Source organism: Canis lupus, chromosome 3, assembly GCF_003254725.2.
Source record: "Canis lupus dingo isolate Sandy chromosome 3, ASM325472v2, whole genome shotgun sequence".
Taxonomy (NCBI): Eukaryota; Metazoa; Chordata; class Mammalia; order Carnivora; family Canidae; genus Canis; species Canis lupus.
In genome coordinates this window covers 45,480,864-45,497,392 of record NC_064245.1, presented here as the reverse complement: position 1 = coordinate 45,497,392, position 16,529 = coordinate 45,480,864, and the positions used below count along the sequence as shown (strand labels likewise).

The window sequence follows — 16,529 nt, the reverse complement described above, 5'->3', positions numbered from 1 at the left end:
CACCTCATTTGTCACCCTGATGGGCTGAGGAAAAGTGACATTTACAAACTGAGAATGAAAGCACATCCATTTCACCAGTCTGACACCCTGATATAATAACTATTTACCTTGAGAAAGAGGCACGGAGATTTCCGATTCTTGTGAATCTTCTCACTTTGGCACTTATTTTCTCACTCTGTCAAACAGCCCCAGATTAATGGAACAATTTGTCCAACAAATCATATTAGTAGAATGCGCAGAGGGTAAAGAGAGAGAGGCGGGGGAGCAGAAAATTTTTACTCATTCATAGCAGTGGTATCTCTGCAAATAAAAATGTAGTTATGCCTGACATTTACAGAGGGACAATGTGAAAGGGAAAGAATGTAATGACTTTGGGCAGTGGAGAGATCATTTTGTAAGAACAGTAGTGCTCAAAGGGGAATAAGATAAAGTTACACATAACATCTAGATTGAGCTTTCTTCTAGAACATATTTGTCAAACACAGCAGGATCTGCCTCTGTCAAAAAGAAAAGAAAGAAAGAAAAAAGAGTTTTCCATTAAAATTAAGTACCTTATGCTTTCTATGTTATACAGATATGCTTCTTCCCAGTCGATATTTGGGAAGTCTCAAAAAGTTCCAGGAGCATAGTATTACAAAAGAGATGATTCAGTACCTCCGAAAAGACCATAAGTACAGGGCTTCCCTAAGGGGCATGTGATTAGGATTGAGTTTGTTAATTCTGGTAGGCAGAAATTCACATTTCAAAGGCAAAACATAAAGATAGAATAATCAGTCAGGATTCTATAATTCATATGTTTCGTGTCTTTGTGCCAGAAGTTTGAATGAATATTTAGAATCGAGAGCCAATGAATATTGGCTACAACAAATATGTTTATTGAAATATATGTTGCCTATTGCTTTTCTTTGCACACACAAAAAATTATATAATGCCACATTTTCCCACTAACTTTCAAAGGACGTTCAAAGTTGGCTGTGATGTTCATTTATTTGCATTAGGGTTGTCACACTATTATATCTTGTATCTGCAACAGAAATTGACACACACTTATCCCATTTCCGTACACTGTGGCCTTGCATGTCAAGGGAAAATATAGCTCTGCATTTTTTGTTCCTTTAATTTCCCTCTTCTTTCTCTTTTCTTTTGCCCCCCCCTTCTTCTCTTTCTCTTTCTCTCTTTTTAAGTTTCTAGAAATATTCTTTAGTCATAGGAGAGATCCAGATACCTCCTCACACTTAATTAGTTACTGGAGAACCTAACTTGGAGAGAATATTTTCTCTTTCCTGGGTTTGGAAGTTTCAATTGGCAATGCCCCCATCTTTTAATATCAGGTTTATTCTAGAATCATTTCAGTGTAAAAGTGACCTGTTGAGATCATTAAGGAATAATGCTAGCTCAACAAAAGACTCATTTCCAGTCAGGTTTCAATAATAAGTAACAGTAATTAGCTTCTCAGCATATCAGTGACATGACTACCTCCAGGGAAAACAAGAACCCTAATCCTAGTTATTTATTTTATAGGAAAAAATATTTTGTTTCAGCAAGTTCAGGGATTCTTCTATTGCTTATTTGCTTCACTTTTCATATAGCAAATATTTTATCAAGGAGGATCAAGATATTGTATGTTATTTATCAGAAATTTTAGGACCTCAATGAGTAGGAAAATATTCATTATGCCAGATATAGAGTGACTGTTTGTATTTGTATGTATGGGTGCATGCCCATATTTGTTTTACAGAAAACATATGCTCATGTTAGAAAATTTGAAATGTATGTAAAAAAACAAAAATTATAAGTCTCTTCTAACTGCATGTGTGTGTGTGTGTGTGTGTGTGTGTGTACTGATAGGACTATCTATCCATTCATCTATCTATCTATAAATATAAGGCTCAGAGATGTTTGGCTCAAGTTACCTCAAATAATTGAAGATGTGGGCAGCCTGGGTGGCTCAGCAGTTTAGTGCCACCTTCAGCCCAGGGCGTGGTCCTGGAGACCCGGGGTTGAGTCCCACATCAGGCTCCCTGCATGGAGCCTGCTTCTCCCTCTGCCTGTGTCTCTGTGCCTCTGTGTGTGTGTGTGTGTGTGTGTGTGTGTGTGTGTATGTCTGTGTGTGTCTCTCATGAATGGATAAATAAAATATTTTAAAAAAATAAGTGAAGATGTGTTTTAGGGATACACATGGCCTAGAATTTGTGGCAGTGAACCCTCACGGCCGTGTACTCGAAGGTGACTTAAGGCAGCAGAGGTGTGCTAACTCGCACAAGAAACCCACACAAGTCCCATGCAGGAATTCAGGCCAGTGAGCAGCTGTCTTCTCAACAGGATTAAGGGATCCAGGCTCCTTCTGTCTTGTGTATCTTCACTACCTTCAGACTTTGAGGTCTTCTGCATCTAGCCAGTATAATAGAAGAAAGAGAGAAGAGTTCCTCCTTTATCCTAAAGATCTGGTTGGTTCCTGAAGCTCCTGCTTCCTTATACTCCAGTGGCGGTCCTGGTTACAGATGACAAATAAACATCCCTTTCTCTGTGTAGAAACGGATTTGCTATTTTAACTTTTCAAAGTATACTTCCCTTCTTCAGTTGGCAGTCGCTTCAGGGAATAGAATATGCACAAGTTGGAACGAAAAATTTTGATTCATTAGTGGTCTCTCTGAAAAGAAGGAATCACAGTGTTTGGCTTGTTTATGAAATATGTTGCTGCAAATCAAGAATTATGGTCATAATTAGAGAGATGTTGAGTTTAATTATTTAGATATGCCTTATTGAGAGGTATCTATCACTGAGTGTTCTTTCTGCCCGGCACTGTCCCAACCCAAATTTTGCACTCCTTGTCTCACTTCCAACAACTATCCCAGTTAGACATTTTAATCTCTGTTCAGATGAAGAAGTGGTAGCTCAGAGAGATTATTTTACTCATTCAAGGTCCACTGCTAAACACAGGATCTCAATGTGAATTTTAGCTTTGAATCTGGGGCACTTGGGTGGCTCAGTCTGTTGAGCGTCTGATTCTTGATTTTGACTCAGGTCATGATCCCAGGGTCGGGATTGAACTCCTGAGCCCCTGCTTTGGGCTCTGCACCCAGCAGGGAGTGTGCTTGAGATTTTCTCTCTCCCTCTCCCTCTGCCCCTCCTCACCACCCTCTCTAACTAACTAACTAACTAAATACCTAAATAAATAAACAAATAAAATGTAAAAATAAAAGAAAAGTCTTTAAAAAAGTACTTCTGCCTTGAAATCTTATTTCTACCTTATGTTGATAGCTCCTCAATTTCAGGATCTTGTACTATGTTGCTCCTTCCTGTATCTGTACCCAAAATAACTAGCAGAATGCAACACAGTATGGAGTCAACCAACATTTCAAGAGCATCAGACACAGTAGCAGCACTGTCACGAAAGACTACTTCATTTATTTCTTCAACAACCCTGGGGTGGTAAATAAATTTCTATAGAATAGAAAACTGAGGTCCAAAGGTTTAAGTAACTTGCTTTAAGTGGCAGCATCCACAATTTGAATACAGATGTTTTGGCCTCAATTCTTGCACCCTTTCTACGTCCGCTCAGTTTTTTCACTGATTAATAAAAGCAATTCAAAGAGATAATAATTGCTTCACACTTGCCTCCCACTGCAAAAGGTTCTCACAAAGTGCTCCATATATAAGGTGAACAAGTTAATGAATTTAGCTTCTGCATCGAATGGGGAACTAGCTGTCACTGTTTATTATTTATTTATTTATTTATTTATTTATTTATTTATTTATTTATTTATTCTGGCTGTTTGTCCTTCATGCATTCCTTTTGAGTTGTGTTACTCTTCATTGGGAGGCTTGATGAAAGGTCGTTTTTGAAAATAGCTAAGATCGTGATCCTCATACAGATACAAATAGGAAAACATGAAAGAATTTATTTTTCTATGATATGAAGGAACCAGGCAGATTTTATAACTGGTTCAAAGGAAAAGTCAAAAGACCACAAATGTATATGGCATATTATACACACAATTCACAGATACCTAAAAGAATGTTGAGTTGGGTCGCAAAAAGAAACAAAAATGGTGTTTCCACAAAGGAGGTGGTACTGTCCAATGAAAATCTTTCTTTATTGGATAGGACAGAATTTACATTACTATCTATAACCCACAATTCACAAAGAGTTGCCAGATAGCTCAAAGGAAACGAACAGGGCTGGAAGAGTGGGCTATACATACATGATGCATATTAAAATACATTTTGTTTTTCAACAGGCCCTTGGTGTAGTACTGACTAGCTCATTTAGAGCATTATATGTAACCAAAGATAAGCAGGCAGTTTGAAAGAAACAATGCGATAGTCTCATATACAATAGTTTAAGAATGGATGGCATGTTATTTTTTTTTTAAGATTTTATTTATTTATTCATGAGAGACACAGAGAGACAGAGAGAGAGAGAGAGGCAGAGACACAGGCAGAGGGAGAAGCAGGCTCATGCAGGGGGCCCGATGTGGGACTCGATCCGGGGTCTCCAGGATCACACCCTGGGCTGAAGGCGGCGTTAAACTGCTGAGCCACCCGGGCTGCCCTGGCATGTTCTTTTCTATGGTATTCTCTGATTCTGGGCGGTGGCGTCTGTAATTAACATCCCCATAGGTTTGGCAAGAAGGCAAAGACAGAGCCTACCAAGTAGAGCAAGTGGGTTTGAAATGCTTTCAAACAAGGGTATCACACCATCCTGGCTCCTAGATCCACTAGTTCAATTGCCTGTTCTTTGGCCCGGGAGAGAGCGCAGAGTAGGAGGGCTTCGTCCTGCCTTCTATGAAGAGTCTCCTATTTACATTTTTGAAATCCAAGTTGTCTCCAAGCGAGGTTGGCAGTCACAGCTATACACCAGACTGAAGAAAGAAACATTTCATCATACAACTGTATCATTTCCAACCACAATCTCTGAGAGTAAAAAAAAAAAAATATATATATATATATATATAATATATATATAATTGAGAATATATATTATATATTGAGAATGAGAATATATATTACATATATTTTATATATATAATTGGGAATATATATTATATATTGAGAATGAGATTATATATATATATATATATATATTTTGGAAATGCTGTAATAATCTTGTAAATAACAACCTTATATCGATGTGTGCCCCTTTGCGGATGTGTGTCTGTATATTAAACACGTTAATTTATAGAAATTAACACTTTTCCTTTCAGCGTTATATTTTTCCTTTTTCCTCCCCCCCCCCCATTTTTTTTTTTTTTTAGTGAGCAAGAAGTGGCCTCAGCTCTCCCAGAATTGAGAACTGGTAGGTCCTACGCTGGCCCCAGGCCAAGGGCATTTTCTTTTGGCAAACTGCGGGCCAGGCAAGGAGCCTGAAGGATCCTTTAAAAGTGCGCGGGGTAGGAATGTATCAGAAAGGGAGACGGAACGTAAAGACTCCTAACTCTGGGAAACGAACTAGGGGTGGTGGGAGGGAGGAGGGCGGGGGGTGGGGGTGACTGGGTGACGGGCACTGGGGGGGGCACTTGACGGGATGAGCACTGGGTGTTATGCTGTATGTTGGCAAATCGAACACCAATAAAAAATGAATTTATTATAAAAATAATAAAAATAAAAAATAAAAAATAAAAGTGCGCCGGGGCGCACCGGGCCTGCGACACCCGGACGCGGGGCTTCGCCTCGGCAGGGTGCGGGGTCCCCCTGGGCCGCGCCCCCCGCCCCCGCCCCCGCCCCCTCCCCCTCCCCGCAGGGCGCGGCGCGCAGGTGCAGGTGCAGGCGGCGCTGCGCGGCGCATCCCGCGGGGCCGGGAACTTTCACCGGCGGCCGCGGCGCGCAGACAATGGGCCGGGCAGGGCCTTATCGCGGCGCGCAGGCCTTCCCCGAGCGCGGCGGGCGGCGGCCGCACTTCCGCGGGCCCCCGGCCGCCCGCCCGCCGCCCCCGGCCGCCCGCCGCCCGCCGCCGCCGCCGCCCTCCGCTTCCTCCGGCGCTTCCTCCCCGCGACCCCGCGGCCCCGGGGCGCGGCGCGGCGGGCGGAAAAGCTTGGTGGGGTGGCCGCGGCGGCGACACGCGCGGCCGGGCCGGGCAAACAAAGGGGGGATGTGTGCGGCCGAAAGTCCGGAACCGGGGCGCCGGGGGGGGCGGGCGGGCGCGGGGCTCGCTCGGGCAGCCCATTGTTCGCCGAGCGCGCAGCCGCACGCGCCCCGGGGCCGCCGCACCTCCTGCAGCCGCTCCCCCGGCCAACGGCTCGCGGCGCGCGCTCCTGCGGGGAGGGGCTGCGGGACGGCCCGGCCCGGCCTTCGCTCGCGTCCCAGGAGCAGCGCCTTTGTGTCGGCGGAGCCTTTGATGGCGCTGCTCGCTCTCACGCCATGACCGAGCTTTTTAAAAACGGCCTCTCGGCCTCGGAGAGAAGGGCCTCCAAATTCCGTTAAGAGGCAGCCCCCGATGGTCCGCGGAGTCCTTCGGCGATGCCGACGACGACGATTTTGACCCTGACATTCATTTGGTTTTAAAAAGCGCCAGACGCTATTCTAAGCACTTCGGATGTACTAATTCTTTACTCTGCATCCCAAGCTCGGTGTGTGCTGTGGCATTTTTACCTTCTTAGTCTAGATGAGGAGAGGAAGACACAGAGAATCCAAGGGGACACGGAACGACTGGCTGGGGTGGCTGGGATCACAATCCAGACGGCTAGCTCCAGAGTCAATACTCAATAACTTCTGGAAGGAGGTCTTGCAACTTTTTTTTGTTTTGTTTTGTTTTGTTTTGTTTTGGGTCCACCTATGCATTGCCATGGTTTTGATTTTGATTTTATTTTGATCCCTGAAATAAAGAACATTTCTCAAGCCCATGCTCTTCTCCAACCGGGAGCTGGCTCTCTAGGAAATCTTGTAACAAAGCAAAAATTCACAGGTCAGAGGAACAAGGAACTTCATTAAGTTCTTCCTTATTAATGATTTCCTACACTTTGTAGGACGCAGGCTCTCCCCCCGGGTTTTAATGAAGGGTTGTTCAATTGAAATGGGCTATGTCCCTTCTATGAAAAGCACGTGCCATTTCTAGGGTAAGTGTTCAAACGGAAATCAAAGCAAAGTGAGCACCAATAAATTTGAAACAATTTATTAATCAACCTGGAATAATAAGGCTGGAGTTTCAGTTTTCTGATTTATCCACGTTGGGTGAATGTGGTCTAAATTCCCCTCCAATGAGTGACTGAGCCTGTCTTGTATAAAGCTGGCCTCAGTTGTATTGTTACCAAGAAACGGCAACCCAGTTTTGTACATTGTTTGAGCTAGCCTCTGGCGGCTGTGGAGGTCACTCCAATTACCTTGTGCTGGGGTCTCACTAAGGGCCAGTGTTCTTTGGGGACAGAGGATGCACAAATGAGTAAGACACTCTCATATCCAAAGCAATAAGTCACTGGGTTGCCAGAAAAGATAATAACCAGTAACTAAAAATTGATGTGATAAGTGTTATATTATAGGAAAGAAGAACACAGATGAGGGATCAATACGTCTACCTTGGAGTCAGAATGCTGCAGAGTTCAAATGTTTCAAAACACTCATCTTCTATAAATGACTTTAAAAAATCATTCATTCAACAAATCTCTATTGAATCTTACGGTACTGTGTTTAAATGAAACAACAAAACACCGACAGGTCGTGATTTCATGAAATTTGTAATCTAGTGGAGGAAGAGAGATGATTTAAATAATGACATGGCTATAGGAATAGTATAGTAACTGTGTTGTATGATAGGAGGTACATGATGTTTTCAGGTATAAAATAGAATTTGAACTGATCAGGGCAGGCAAGTATAGGAGAGGAGAATATTCTAGGCAGAGGAAAGCGCCTTTGCAAAGTCCCCAACTGTGGTAGCCCAAGAATGGTGCGTCTTATGGGAAAATGGAAGGAGGTCAGTGTGGATGCAGCTCCTGGACTGAGGGGGACAGTGTGGTTGGAGATGAGGCTGGGATGTGGGCAGGGCTATGCTATGGATACCCTATAGACCCTATTAGACATTTGGAATTTTTTTCTAGAGAAAATATGCATGCTGGAGGTGGTAGGTTGGCAGAGGGGAGAGGGAGAGAGAAAATCTTAAGCAGTCTCCATGCTCAGCACAGAGCCCAACGGGGGTTCAATCTCACAACCCTGAGATCATTACCTGAGCCAAAATCAAGAGTTGGCTGCTTAACCGACTGAGGCACTCAGGTGCCCCTAGACCTTTGAGTTTTTATCTCATGATGAATGAATGCCACTTAAAGATTTAGAAAAGGATTGAAATATAAATATATATATATATATATATATATCCCCTCCCCATTAGGTGATTTTGGTATATGCAGAACAGATTTGCAAGATGCTCTATTGATAGAAAGCTATTGTATTAGTTCAGGTCCTGGAGGAGAACTGATTCGGTTAGAGCCCTGAAAGTGGCAATGGAAGGAAGAGAAAGCTTGGAGCCATATGTATTCAGGAAGTTAAGATGAGAACATAATGAGAAATAGAAAGGAAAGAGATGTGATAAAGAGGACCCCCAAATGTTCAGTTTATGAAACTAGATGGAGGGTGGAACCATTCCTGAGCATAGACAATGTGGAAAAAAATCAGATTTGTTGAGGGAGTTATAGTAACAAGTTCAGTGTTAGGTATGTGGAGTTTCAAGTGCCTTTGAGTCATCAAAATATCAAGTAGATGTGGCAGGGCTATTTTTGCTTGGAATATGACTTCCTTCTTCTCCAAGTATACCAGTTCTTCAAGGTTCAACTAAAATTCCACCTCACCAGATCTTTTGAATCTCAAAAATCTTGCCTTTCTCTGAATACATGCAGGACACTCCCTACTCACTGCTGCTGTTTATCTTTTATTATTGTTTCTTATGTGTTACAGAAGAACCTGAACGTAATAAAGAACCCACTCTGTGCCAAATGTTGTTTTTCATGGAACATTTTTCATATTCCTGGTGGATATTTTAGGTACTTGATAGCTGAATAATATAGATTAAAATATATTTCAAAGTGTGGCTGGGTGGCTCATTCGGTTAAGCATCCAACTCTTGATTTCGGCTCAGGTCATGATCCCAGGGTTGTGACATTCAGCCCCTCGTTGGGCTCTGTGGTGGGTATGGAGTCTGCTTCAAATTCTTTCTCTCCATCTGTCCGCTCCCACTCCCTGCTCTCTCTCTCTTTCTCTCTCTCTCTCAAAAAAAAAAATTTTATATATATATTTCAAAATAAATAAAAGGATAAGAAGCAAACAGAGGTAAAGAGAGCAACACAGATGGAGAAGGTGTGGTAATCATTATAACTATCACTGATTTTACTATTGGACATGACATTTTTAATTTTTCTAACCCATCCCCATATTTGCAATAGCCCATTGAAGTTAAGAAATACAGACCCAGAATGCTAATACAGAAGAGAAAGTCAATTCACTTTAAATTGCTTCTGTGCAATAGGAGTGTGATGTGTGATGTGTGTGTGTGTGTGTGTGTGTGTGTGTGTGTGTGTATGTGGTTTGTTGATGGGGTTGGAGATGATACCTCTACTTAGGAAATTTCCTCTCTCAGGTGAGGATACACTGGTCAAATAAAATTAGAGTCTTCTCTTTATTTCTGTGTGTCATTGCTGTTGTGTCTCAACAGTAGAACTCACATATAGACTGGCACATAGCAACAAATATTCTTTGAATTCTGTATATCTTTTTATGCTTTCTGAGTAATATCAATAGGAAGATAAAGAGGGAAAAAATCAGAATTCATAATTTCCTGTTTATAACCCAAATGCAAACTCACTAGTTTTGAAGCAATCTACTTCTAATTACCTCTTAAGATCTGCAGAGTATTAGAGTTAAAACATAGTCACCAACATTAATTCATCACCTAGTGAAGAGTTTCCTTTTTATAACATGGCAGATACATCTCATAAAGTTCTGGGTTGATGGGAAATGTAAAGTCATCTGGCAAAACTTCCAACTGAGGTTCTTAAAAATCCATGTGAAGAAGGGTATAATATTTTTCAGGACATGCATCTCATCAGTAGAACTCCAATTCAAATCAAGAGTGTGAGGAATTTGAAGGGATTATGATAGTTATCAATATTATTATTTACACTTTTTATAAGATCTCTGATACTTGTCATGTATTCTCTTTGAACACCTTCAAACATGTGAGATAAGTCCAAATTTTTGTTTGTGTGTTTGTTTTATGTCCCTCAGATCACTGAAAACTGTTTTTGGACATCCACCCATACCTAAAATATCACTTATTTGTAGACCATGGGTAACCAATTTCATTGTGTTACACATGTGTTAATATTTCAAGATCTCTTACTATCAAAATTGCCCTTTTCTGGATGATTCATGTAAGACACAGGATTAAAAAAGGATACAATATCAGGGGTGGCTGACAAATAACAAATAAGGACACTGAACGGGGAGTCAGGGCTCATCTACTTACCAACTGTACATCTTTGAAAGCATTGCTTAGCTACTTTCAAGTGCAGATCATTCCTTGGGAATTAGATGAACTATTTACTGGGACCAAATTAAGCTAAAAAATAATCTAGAATATTACTACTAAATTTGCTAATCTGGATACTCAAGTTTTTAAAACATAGACAAAAGATGTGTGATTAATTTGTTTGACTGTTTCTATTTTGTCTTTGTTTTTGCTCTGTTCCGTTGAAACTGTAGACATACATATTTCTGGTCAACTGAAAGTCTTGGATTTTTTTTTTTTATTGAGGTATAATCGATATACATTATATTATAGTTTCAAGTATACAACATAGTGTATAACATATATATTGTATATATTGAGAAATGACCACTATAATAATTCTGGCTAACATCTGTCATCATACATAGTTACAGACTTTTCTTGTGATGAGAACTTTTAAGATCTACTCTCTTAGCAACTTTTAAATATGCGATACATTATTTTTAACTATAGTTGTCATACAGTGCATTCTATCTCATGCTTATCTTATAACTGGAGGTTTATAATTCTTGATCCTCTTCACCCATTTCACCCACTGCCACCCCAGCCTGTGGCAACTACCAATCTGTTCTCTATATCTATGACCTTGTATGAACCTGGGATTTCTGGTTGTGTTTGTTTCAGATTTCACATATACAGGAGATCATACAGTACTTATTGTTTTCTCTCTTATTTATTTCACTTAGCATAATGTCTTCGAGGTTTTTTCTTTTGTAATTTTTAAATTTAGTTTGGTTTTAGGTAATTTTCTTGAGAACTGAATTTATCAAAAATCCCTCCCCACATGATTTAAACAACCACATATATCCTCTCTCTCTCTCTCTCTCTCTCTGAGATTTATGGAGATATAGATATAGACATGAATTATAGATATATAGATACAAACACTATACTAGCAATTTAGAACATTTCCAGAGCTGCCTTTCTGCTCATCAACTTGTGTTTTTACCAAAGTTTATACAGAAAAAAAAGAACGAAAACTTGCCCTTTGCAACAACACGGACAGACCTTGGATTTCTTTAAATTCACTTTAAAAAAATTAATTACAGAAAACGTCACTTTTTGGTACACAGTTCCATGAGTTTTCATAAATGTATACAGTCAAGTAACCATCAACACAAGAAGATACCAAACCATCTATCACCAAAAGCATTCCCCTGTGCCACTTGGTAGTGAACATTCCACCCTTTACCTCCACATCTTCCAGCAACCACTGGTGTATTATTTTTCCTGTAACTGTTCTTTTCCAAAATGTTATGCAAATGGAATCATGTCTAGGTCTTAGCAATTATGGATAAAGCTGCTATAAACATTGTGTACATGGTTTTTGTGAACCTAAGTCTCCATGTCCCTCTGGTAAATACTATAGAGGGGTTGATGGATCATAGGGTAAATATATGTGTAACTGATTAAGAAACTGCTAAACTTGTTTCCAAAGTGACAATATCATTTTTCATTCATACCAATAACATAAGGAAAGATATTCCACATATTTATTATCTTTCCAATGTCCATGGGATCAATAGTTATGACCCTCTTTATTCTGATGATGGAGTAATTTATATTTTCTCTCTCTTTGTGTGGTTAGCTTGGCTAGAAAGTGATGCATTTATGACTACTTTCAAGGAAATAGCTTTGAATTTTGTTGATTTCCATTTTGTTTTCTTATTTTCTATTTCTTTGATTTATTTCCAAATGAGTATTTTCTTTTTTCTTGCTTTAGGTTTGGTTTGCTCTTCTTTCTCTAATTTCTTAAGAAGGAAGCTTATAGGGACACCTGGGTGCCTCCGCAGTTGAGCAACTGCCTTTGGCTCAGGGCATGATCCCCAGATCCTGGATCCAGTCCCACATCAGGCTCCCTGCATGGAGCCTGCCTTCCTCCTCTGCCTATGTCTCTGTTTCTCTCTCTGTGTGTGTCTCTTATGAATGAATAAATAAAATATTTTTAAAAAAGAAGGAAGTTTATATTATTGGTTTTAGATCTTTTTTCTTGGAGAAATGATGGCCTTATCATTACATAATATCCCTCCTTTATTCCTGATCATCATACTTGTGTTAGAGTCCTCTTTATTTAGAATTAATATAGCTCCTCCTACTTTCTTTTGATTACTGTTAGCATGACATTTCTCTTTCTGTCCCTTTACATTTAACCTATCTGTGCCATTATATTTAAAGTTGGGTTCTTTTATTTTTTTAAAAGATGTGGGACTCAATCCCAGGACCCCAGGATCATGCCCTGAGCCCAGGCACTCAACGACTGAGCCACTCAGGTGCCCCTAAAGTTGAATTCTTGTAGATAGCATTTATTCGGATTTTTTTTTTCCCATCCAATTGAACAATCTCTTTTCTTTTAATTGCTGTGTTTATACAATTTAAATTTAAGGTGTTTATTGATATAGTCAGATAAAGTTTACCATTGTTATGATCTTTTTCTATCTGTTGCCTTTGTTAATTTTGTGTCTTCCTTTCTCCTATGCTTCTGTCTTTTCCTGCATATTCTGATTTTACTTAAGCAGCTTATATTATTCCAGTTTATCTTCTCTTTTACATATCATTTGTTTTTTTTACATATCTTTTGTGTCCAGATTTTTAAAGGAATTTCCCTCTAGTTGTAAGATATACTTTTAATTAATCTAAGCTACCTTCAAATAACACTATTTCACTCCACAGGGAGTACAGGTAACTTATGAAGGACTCTGAAATTCCTCTATCCCATATGACATTGCTGTGATTTATTTTACATTTTCATATGATGTGAATACCCAAATATGTTGTTACTGCTATCATCTTAAACAGCAGTTACCTTTTAGATCAGTTAAGAAAAAGGACAAAAGGAATAATAGGTTTTTCTTTTTTTTTTTTTTTAATTTTTATTTATTTGTGATAGTCACAGAGAGAGAGAGAGAGAGGCAGAGACACAGGCAGAGGGAGAAGCAGGCTCCATGCACCGGGAGCCCGACGTGGGATTCGATCCCAGGTCTCCAGGATCACGCCCTGGGCCAAAGGCAGGCGCCAAACCGCTGCGCCACCCAGGGATCCCAATAATAGGTTTTTCTACCGAAAAAGCTTTCTTTTTTGTTTTGGATTTTTTTTTTTTTACATTTTTTTTGGAGGGGACAGCTTTATTGATAAGGAGTTCCCTCAGTTTTTGTTGCCTAAGAAAGTCTTTAATTTTTTTTTTGAAGTATACTTTTGTTGGGTATAGAATTCTAGATTGGTAGGGTTTTTCCTTTCCTTTTCTCCACCCCCCCCCCCCTTTGATAGATTTTACTGACATTTTTTTCCTTGCTGGCATGGGTTCTGATGAGCACTGGCTCTAATTTGTATCCTTATTCCTCTGTAGGTAAGGTTTCCTTCCCCGCACACTGACTTCCTTGAAGATTTTCACTTTGTCTTTGGTTTTCTGAGTTTAATACCACATGTCTAGATGTGAATTTTTTGTTATCCTTCTTGGTATTCTCTGAGCATCTTAGATCTGTGGTTTGGTGTTTGTCATTTATCTTTTAAAGTTCTTGGCTATTGCTTATTTAGAGATTTTTTTTTCTGCCCTACTGTTTCATTTCTTTTGTGTATATGTTATACTTTTAATATTATTCGATAATTCTTACATGTTCTGTAATGCTTGTTTCATTATTTAATTTTCTTTTTATGTTTCACTTGGGGAGTTTCTATCAACCTATCGCAAGTTAGCTGATTCTTTCTGTGGCTGTGTCAATTGTATTGATGAGCCTCTTGAAGTTATCTTCATTTCTGTTGCTGTGAAACAGAACTGTGTTTTGTCTTGTTTTTTTTTTTGTTTTGTTTTGTTTTTTGTTTTTTTTTTAGTTTCTAGCATTTCTTTTTATTCTTTCTTAGATTTGTCATCTCGCTACATTCATTACCAGTTTAGTCTTACATTTTGCCTAATAATTTGCATTAAATCCTTTAATATGTTAATTGTGCTTACTTTCAATTCCTTGTCAGGCAATGCCAGTATCTGTGTCATACCTGAGCCTTGTTCTGATGATTACTCTGTCTCTTCAGACTGTTTTTTTTTTCTTTCCTTTTGTGATTTTTTGCAGCTGTTGTTGAAATTTGGGGGTAACAAGAGCTGCGGTAAAGAAAAAAAAAGCTTTTAGGGTGAGGATTTATATTAATTTAGCTAGGATGTAGATTATATTTAATGGTAGTAGCTACAGGCACCAGAGGCTTCTACTACCTTCAGTGTCTTTGTTTTTGTCTGCTCTTGCTTTCTGCTTGCCTATACAATGTTTCTCAGAAACAGTCTGTGTCTTGAAGAACTTTCTGTCATAATCTACTGCTATTATCACCGGTGGTCTACTAATGTGGTGATAAGGTATAGTGGAGGGAGTTAACATTTTTATCAAGTCTCAGTCTTTTAGTGGGCTCACTTATTTTCTTTTTGTTAATGATTTATTTATACACTTTAGAGAGAGAATATGTATGCATGGATGTACACCCAGGTGGGGGAGGGGAAAGGGAGAGAGAGAGAGAGAGGGGATCTTAAGTAGATTCCAGGCTAAGTGTGCAGAGCCCAATGCTGGTCTTGATCTCATGACCTGAGCTGAAACCAAGAGTTGGCTGCTTAACCAATTATACCACCCAGGTACCCCTAGTGGACTCATTTCTTAGAAGTGTAGACTTCAGAGGTATTTTGTCCCTCCTCTGGGAGTATAGCTATTTCTTAACGTTTTGCCTCTTGTCCATTCCCTAGCTACCCCAACCCTAATCTATTTCCTCAAAGCATTCTCCTCTGTTAACCATGGTTCTTATTTATTTATTATTCCTTAGATATGACAGAAAGGCTCGTGTGGGCTGGCATAGGACAGAGCTCTCTTCCCCCAGTTGGATAAAGTTTCAGAAGTGCCCTTTGGAAAATTCCTAATCCATGGAGACCAGGATTTTTTAGGTAGAACAGTCTGGGAGGCTTTCACTATGACTTCTCATCCTGTTTATTGCCTGGGCAGCTTGAGGAGCTTTTACTTGTGTTCACCATGAAAACTTGGTGGGGTCCCTGGAGAGGTAATCCACAAAAGGTTGAGGTTCTACCTGTGACTGTGACCCCAGGAGCTTCTCCCTTTCACACTTGTCTGCACTCAACCTTTATTTTATCCAGTCAACTCAAACACTCTTGAGATATTAATTACTGTCAGCTCTCTTGAGTTCAAGGACAAAGACACTAGAGTAAATAAACCCTAGCATGGAGAGCTCTCTACACAGAAAAATGCAGCTAATCCCTCTGTCCCCAACTGAACAACTCAAATGAAGTCTTACTCTCAGTCCCTTCCCAACAGTAGAAACTACCTGTACTATAGTCAATCTATTTTATATGGTTTTGAAAGAGTAGGGGAGGGTAAGGGAGGCTTTCCAAGGCTATTTAACCCAGAACTTTCTTACTTTGTTGCTCTCTTAACCACGTTATGGGCTGTCAGATTTTACTTTTGAAGATACTTTCAGGTTTGGGGGACAGGCATTGGTTGTCTCTAGCAATGGTGGGGATGAAGCAGAAGCTGACTCTAAAAAGTTTTTTTTTCCTGTATTATCCTACCACAGCTTTCCATGTGCCTCATGTGCCATCCTCTATATGTGAAAAGTTAAAGAGAATTCTCTTTCTCCTGTGGTTTTTGCATAGCTTTCATTGTGCTGTCTTGTCTCCATTCTTCCTCGGATTGATTTTCCAGAAGGGAACCAAAAACTTTAAGAGCCATTTGGTTAAATATCAGTTGCCATATTTACAGGTTTTTATCAAGAATTCTTATGTGTTGGGCAGTCTTTTACGATGTGGAGACAAAGGGATAATGAAGATGTGATCCACTCCTTACTCCTAGAAAGTTTGCCACCTATTGGAAGACAGACAGATAAATACACAATTGCTATTGTTATTTGCAAAGTTCTATGAAAACACAATGGAAGAAGATATTAATATTGCTGGGGAAAATCTGATTTTGTCAAGTTTCAATAACACCTGTTTACTTTGCTATTGCTTATATGCTAAGTATCAATACATAAACATCTGAGATTGTTTTTATCCTTAACTATA

General features: G+C 39.7%; 1 long non-coding RNA gene across 3 annotated transcripts in view; it reads left to right on the top strand.

Annotated features, from left to right (window-relative positions):
* The first annotated feature begins 6,244 nt into the window (after positions 1–6,244).
* LOC112653803 (uncharacterized) overlaps positions 6,245–16,529 on the top strand; it is a 29,176-nt gene continuing 18,891 nt past the window's right edge. For 2 of the 3 annotated variants that reach the window (XR_003132543.3, XR_004814687.2), the window contains exon 1: positions 6,245–7,055. This is a non-coding gene — a long non-coding RNA (uncharacterized LOC112653803). The remainder of the gene's footprint in view (positions 7,056–16,529) is intronic. The other variant, XR_004814686.2, reaches the window with a different exon arrangement.